This window comes from Eriocheir sinensis, chromosome 49 (genome assembly GCF_024679095.1).
Source record: "Eriocheir sinensis breed Jianghai 21 chromosome 49, ASM2467909v1, whole genome shotgun sequence".
Lineage (NCBI taxonomy): Eukaryota > Metazoa > Arthropoda > Malacostraca > Decapoda > Varunidae > Eriocheir > Eriocheir sinensis.
In genome coordinates, this window is record NC_066557.1 from 1,466,841 (window position 1) to 1,474,531 (window position 7,691).

Genomic DNA, 7,691 nt, shown 5'->3' on the forward strand with positions numbered 1-7,691 from the left:
GAGGTGGTGGGGGAGGAGGGGAGAGGGAGGGAGGAGGAGGAGGAGGAGGAGGAGGAGGAGGAGGAGGAGGACGATGAGTGGAAGAAGGAGAGAGAGGAAGAGGATGACGTCGAAGGGGGAGGGGGGGAGGAGGAGGTTGCTGAGGTGGTGGCGGAGGTGGTGGAGGAGGCAGGGGAGGAGGGGAGAGGGAGGGAGGCGGGGGAGGTAGTGGTAGCAGAGGAGGGGGGAGGTGATGTGGGGGAGGACAAGGAGAGAGAATGCGAGGAAGAGCAGGAAGAGACGGAAGGGAGGGAAGAGGTGGAGGAAAGGGGAGAGGGGGGTGATGAATGAGAGTCAGCGGCGGCAGAAGGGAAGGGAAGTATGGTGGGTGTGGAGAGGGGAGAAATCTTGTTCATTTCTGTAATTTGGACTGCAAAAATTTACCCTCGAAACAACACTACTTACTCTAGAACTAAATGTTCTGATAAAAAAGTAATATACTGGCAAGGAAAAAATGTTATATTCATATAACATATATAATCTTCGTTTATACAGGCTGCTGCTGTAATACATATTTTTACAAGATACATGGAAACTGGGTCAGGTATTTTATGAATATAAAATAAAAAATTAACTAGATGAATTAGACTCGTTACTGTCAACAACAATACATTGTAACTGGTTTACCTCTCAAATTTATGCGTCTGTTCTTACGTGCAAATTCATCAAGGACTTCATGATCAAGATTTGTGTCACAATGGACAGAGTAAGGCCAGTACATTTAAACGACTGTCACTCACTGCGTTCCTAAGGTACGTTTTAAGCAATTTAAGGGCACTTAATAATCGCTCATTGGTGAAAGTGCTAACAGGTAGGGTTGAAAAATTTGCAATAGGGTGGAAAATTTTGGACGTGTGCCCAATTTTTTGGCACATGCTAATGTCTCAAGAACTTGCTTTAACCTCTCATGAGATTCACGACGCTTCCAATAACTCTGCCCCCGTAGATATTCATCTTCAACGAGATCGGCATCTCCATCAAGAAATTTCCATAAAATTCAACTGCCTCCTTCAGTTTACCAAAGCCATTATCAACTGAAAAGAGGAACAAGATTTCCAACAAAAACTCCTAATGTGTTTAGATGCAAACCTTTCCTAAGTTGTGCTATAGCAGTGTCCGAAAATGGGAGAAAAATAGCTCTTCGATAGTACTCCTATGGAGTTGCTGTTGAAGGGTTAGCCTTTATTATGTTTATGATGACCACCGATTGTTCAAGGCTTCTGGATGATATCTCCGTACCTTTCCTCAGCTTGGGCAAAAAGTTGGTTGAACTTATTTCCATCACGATAGGACTGAAATGCATCTATGCAGCTCTGTGTAGCTACACTTCCATGAGCACCCATCAGTTCTTGTTGTGACCCCTGCAGCTTTTCTGGCAAGGGTTTAGTGAAACTTAGAACTAAGGTGAGCACTTCCAAACTCATGAGAGAACCTGGGTCACTTATTGCTATAGATTAGACTTGGCGGATGATTCTTCACGTAACGTGTTTTGCAGTAATTATTCTTAATCATTATTTCATTATCTACCTACCTGATTAACTGAATTATCCGGGCATCAGCCGAGTCAGTAATGACTTTCCTACATTACATAGAGTACGTACGTGAAGCGTTTACTGGCGTTTTGTGACCAGGGAGGAAATATGTAAAGAATGGAAAGACACAAATCCCAAGCCTGCGTGAATTCAAGAAATGACACACGCTATAGAAAAAAAGTATTACATAAACAGAAAATGAAGTCTATCAATCATAATTTTTTGAAATTTGGAATTTGTGGTCAAAAAATATTATACGGATAACATGAATAGGCTACGTGAGCCTACGTCGTCAATGAATGTTTCTCAAAATAGATCACCTGGGCCCGTATCCTCGAGAGCTATTAACTTTTACTCTTAAAGTTACTATCAAAGTTGATAGTTTCAATTTATTAAGAGTAACAGCTATCCTCGTCAACTTTGAGTGTAAGTATTAGCATTAATCATGACTAATATATGACGCTTTTTTTCAGCCCCGCTGCTGTATTGCTAGAGACCATCCCAGCGCATTGTTCATTACTTGTGGAAAATATACCATCAGCTGCTCCGGCAACAGCCACTGCTTCAACATCTGCTGGCCCAATGACACCTGCCACTGCTTCAATATCTGCTGGCCCAATGACACCACCCACTGCTTCATCATCTGCTGGCCCAATGACACCACCCACTGCTTCATCATCTGCTGGCCCAATGACACCAGCCACTGCTTCATCATCTGCTGGCCCAATGACACCAGCCACTGCTTCATCATCTGCTGGCCCAATGACACCTGCCACTGCTTCATCATCTGCTGGCCCAATGACACCACCCACTGCTTCATCATCTGCTGGCCCAATGACACCTGCCACTGCTTCATCATCTGCTGGCCCAATGACACCTGCCACTGCTTCATCATCTGCTGGCCCAATGACACCTGCCACTGCTTCATCATCTGCTGGCCCAATGACACCAGCCACTGCTTCATCATCTGCTGGCCCAATGACACCTGCCACTGCTTCATCATCTGCTGGCCCAGTGACACCAGCCACTGCTTCATCATCTGCTGGCCCAATGACACCAGCCACTGCTTCATCATCTGCTGGCCCAATGACACCTGCCACTGCTTCATCATCTGCTGGCCCAATGACACCTGCCACTGCTTCATCATCTGCTGGCCCAATGACACCTGCCACTGCTTCATCATCTGCTGGCCCAATGACACCAGCCACTGCTTCATCATCTGCTGGCCCAATGACACCAGCCACTGCTTCATCATCTGCTGGCCCAATGACACCTGCCACTGCTTCATCATCTGCTGGCCCAATGACACCAGCCACTGCTTCATCATCTGCTGGCCCAATGACACCTGCCACTGCTTCATCATCTGCTGGCCCAATGACACCAGCCACTGCTTCATCATCTGCTGGCCCAATGACACCAGCCACTGCTTCATCATCTGCTGGCCCAATGACACCAGCCACTGCTTCATCATCTGCTGGCCCAATGACACCAGCCACTGCTTCATCATCTGCTGGCCCAATGACACCAACCACTGCTTCATCATCTGCTGGCCCAATGACACCTGCCACTGCTTCATCATCTGCTGGCCCAATGACACCAGCCACTGCTTCATCATCTGCTGGCCCTATGACACCTGCCACTGCTTCATCATCTGCTGGCCCTATGACACCTGCCACTGCTTCATCATCTGCTGGGCCAATGACACCTGCCACTGCCAGGGATGACAATAAAGCTGCTCCACCACAGTCATCACCTACTTCATCGGAGTTAAGAGATGCCTTTCATAGGGCAGCAGTATAATTTGTTGATGCTGGGGCTGAATATTACTGCCTCAAGGCTATGATTTTGTCACTTTTTTTTTATTACTGAGGAGGTTGGGGTGGAAGGGGTGAAAAATAATCTGTGCTGTTTTTCGACAGAAATGGTTAGCAAATTCATTCAAAGCACAAAATTTTCCAGAAAAAAAATTGTGTGCCATTGTGAGTGGGTTCACTTGAGATTGGGCTCCAATACGCCTCCGTGGTCTAGTGGTCAGCATGCCTGGCTTCTACGCGGGCCCGGGTTCGAATCCCGGCCTGGGCAGTTGGCGTGCAGCTCACCCAGCTGATCATCCTCCCTCTCGGGCTGGTCGATAAATGACTACCTGGGGAAACTGTGGTAACCCGGATGTCACACTGGCCCTGTGTCCCGGGGTAATGGGCTCCCTCCCAACACAGGCTCAAGGGCCAATGTTACAGAGATGAGCACCAAGGACACGCGCTGCTACAGCGTATGCCCCAACTTTACCTTTACCTTTATTGACTCCACTGACAGACATTGTATGTCGAAGGTCACTGGCTCAATCACCACAGCCAGCACTCTCTAACTTGGATTTTTCCGAGTTCCCTAGAGCCTAGATTAATTTCTCGGTGTTCAATGAGGAGATTTGCACCGGCACCCAGTCATGGGTGTTACAAGATACGTTGTTACAATCAGGGCGTCATTTGGACTTCAAAAGTGGGAGGACACTAGGGCAGACAGTTATATATATATATATATATATATATATATATATATATATATATATATATATATATATATATATATATATATATATATATATATATATATATTTACCATCATTAGCTTATAACACCTTTAGGCACCGATCATATTTGCATTTTATGTAGTCTGTGATGCAGGCAGGATATTCATTAGCACCTAATTAGACTCATGCTGCTCTCCAGTGCTCTCTGATGCACTCACAATCAAAGATGTTGTGTACCTCTATGGTAGCATTGAGTAATCTTAGGTCACTTGGTAAAGTGTTCACCTAAGTCCGACCCAAGCTGACAACATAAACCTAAGCGTGTTTGCAAGCTGAGTGCTTAGAATATTGGCATAATAATAAAAGATGCTGAAAACTGGATTCCACTACTTTATTGAATATAATAATTATATACTGAATTTGTAATGGAGCCAAGATAAAACAAATTATGTTTTTCAGTGGTCATACCATGATCTCATGAAAATAAATAGGTTGACATATATAATTAGTTACTACGTATTTTGTTATGATGACTATTGCACATTAATACCATAGCTTTGAATCCAGTGATGAATATCTTCAAGCAAGACACAAATAGCAACAGATTGGTTAGGCGAGGAAGTCCGGCGGCCATGTTGATATGGGTCTGGGTCTGGGATTCACTATTAACTTTACTATTAAGTGTTTAGAAGTCCTCGCCAGCACTCCCAAGTTAATACCAAAGTTAATAGTAGGTATTAGGCTAATAGTTGTTGAGGATACACTTTGAGAGTGAAGTTAATACTAAAGTCAAAAGTTAATACCAAGTTTAGTATTAATAGTTGTCGAGGATACGGGCACTGGACATAACTTCGCGCCACCTGATCGACGTGCGCCACAGATCTATCCACTACTGCGTCTGATAACTTGGGGAAGAAGACAGTGTGCAAGGAGGAGGGAAAGGAGGAGGAAGAGGAGGAGGAGGGAGATGAGGAGGAAGATGAGGAGGAAGATGAGGAGGAAGATGAGGAAGAGCAGAAAGAGGTGGAAAAGAAGACGGAGGGAAGAGACGGAAGAAGAGAAGGTTAAGGAGGAAGAGAAAGAGGAGGACGAGGAGGAGGACGAAGAGAAGGGGGAGGAGAAAATTAAGTAAGTAGATTGATAGTTCAACAGAAACAGACACCTTGGTATTAGAGAGAGAGAGAGAGAGAGAGAGAGAGAGAGAGAGAGAGAGAGAGAGAGAGAGAGAGAAAAATACGAATGGGACAGAGAGAGAGAGAGACACATAGAGAGAGAGAGAGAGAGAGAGAGAGAGAGAGAGAGAGAGAGAGAGAGAGAGAGAGAGAGAGAGAGAGAGAGAGAGAGAGATGCAGCAGGTGTTGGTGGTGGTGATGGTAGTTGATGGGGGGCTTATGTCCTTTTGTTGTTGGTGGTGGTAGTGGTGATGGTGGTGGTGACTTTTTTTTTTTTTTTACAACAAAGGAGACAGCTCAAGGGCACACAAAAAAAGAAAACAATAATAAAAAAAGCCCGCTGCTCGCTGCTCCCAAAAAAGAATCAAAAGAGGTGGCCGAAAGATAGGTCAATTTCGGGAGGAGAGGTGTCCTGATACCCTCCTTTTGAAAGAGTTTAAGTCGTAAGCAGGAGTAAATACATATGAAGGAAGATTGTTCCAGAGTTTACCAGGATGAGGGATGAAAGAGTGAAGATGCTGGTTAACTCTTGCATAAGGGGTTTGGACAGTATAGGGATGAGCATGAGTAGAAAGTCGTGTGCAACGGGGGCCATGGGAGGGGAGGCATGCAGTTAGCAAGCTCAGAAGAGCAGTCAGCGTGGATTGATTGATTGATTTAAATTAGGCGCCGCAACAGCCAGGGTCATATGGCGCCGCATTCAATGAGTAAAAAATAAAAAAGAAAAAAAAAACTAAAAAGACCAAAAAAAGGAAACTAAAAAAGGTAAACTAAGAGAAAAGCCAAACAAAACGAGACGAAACAAGTCACACAGAAAACGGTCATAACTCATGGAGAAGGCCAGCCTTCTCCATAAAGAGGAGTACCTCATGTCCCGGGGAAAGGCATCTCCCCCCCAGCATCAGCGAGAGACGGAATTATCCGTTTTCTCCCCGACACTGCGACAGGTATCGCACTCGCAGGTCCCCCAAACTGGGGCACTCGACCAGCAAGTGCCGCACGGTCAGGGGAACCAAACAGTCATCACAATAAGGCTGCACCCCCCGGGACATGAGGTAACCATGTGTTAGACGCGTATGACCCGTCCGAAGACGGGTCAAGGCTGTCTGCGAGCGACGGTCACGGACACTTTCGTATGACCAAGGACGAGACACAGTCTTGGTAATCTCTCCCATTTTGGGAGTTGCACCCCGAGCATTCCACCTCTCTGCCAACTGGCAAGAATTGCCTTGCGAATCTCTGGAAACATATCTGTACATGGGACAGCACTAGGGTGGGGGCAGCTCCAGCTGCTGCCTCCTTTGCAAGTCCATCAGCTCGTTCGTGTCCGTGTACGCCAACGTGTCCTGGAACCCAACAAAACCCAACGCGATATCCCCTGTTGCTGAGCAAATACAGCCACTCGAGAGCAGATAAAACTAGGGGATTAACAGAGGGAGTAAAGGAGCCCAGCGCAGAAAGAGCGCTACGAGAATCACTGAAGATCATAAAAGAGTCCACAGGAAGCGTAAAAATAATCTGTAAATAGGGGACTATTGCAGACAGCTCTGCAGTAAATACAGAAGCAACAGAAGAAAGACTACCTCCCCGACAGAAGGAGGGGAAGACAACACCAAAGCCAACTCCAGCATCCAGTTTAGAACCATCAGTAAAGACAGGGATGGAGTCCGAGTGTTCAGTGAAATGCTCTAAAAATAAGGATCGGAACGCATATGGCGGTAAATCCCTCTTACTATTTATAGTGGGAGAACACACGGATACACCGGGAACTGCCAGTATCCAACCTAGGTACTCGATAAGGGCAGATAGGAATGGGAGGGAAAGACAACGGTGTCATGGCAGACGCTTCCCGAAACCCAAAAGGTTTAGGGAGACTAGGTCGCTCATCATATGCAGGCGAACGGGAATCCCGCAAAATTGACACACAAGGAACTGATTCTGGAAGGTGTTGGACGCGGAACCAGCAACGGAATAGAGAGGACTGGCGTCTCAAATCCAGAGGCAGGACGCCACCATCCACGAGGAGGCTAGGTATCGGTGAAGACCGGAATGCACCAGTAGCCAAGCGGACCCCGGCATGATGCACTGAGTCCTACACGCGTAGGCGAGCTTCCTTGGCGGAGGAGTATACCTCGCAGCCATATTCCAACTTGGAAAGGATGAGTGTTCTGTGGAGGACGAGTAACGTGTCCCTGTCTGCACCCCAAGAGGTATGAGGTAAATCACGAAGGAGGGGCAGGGCTTTCTGACAAGCCGCCTTTACGTAACGTAAATGAGGCACCCAGGTTAGGCGGCTATCAAATAAAAGACCGAGGTAACGCTCTTGATGTTGTTTTCTTCTTTTCTTAAATTTATCTAAGTCAAAGTAGACACTAAGGAAATTTTTCAAAGCATAATAATTTAAAAAAAAGCAGAATAAAA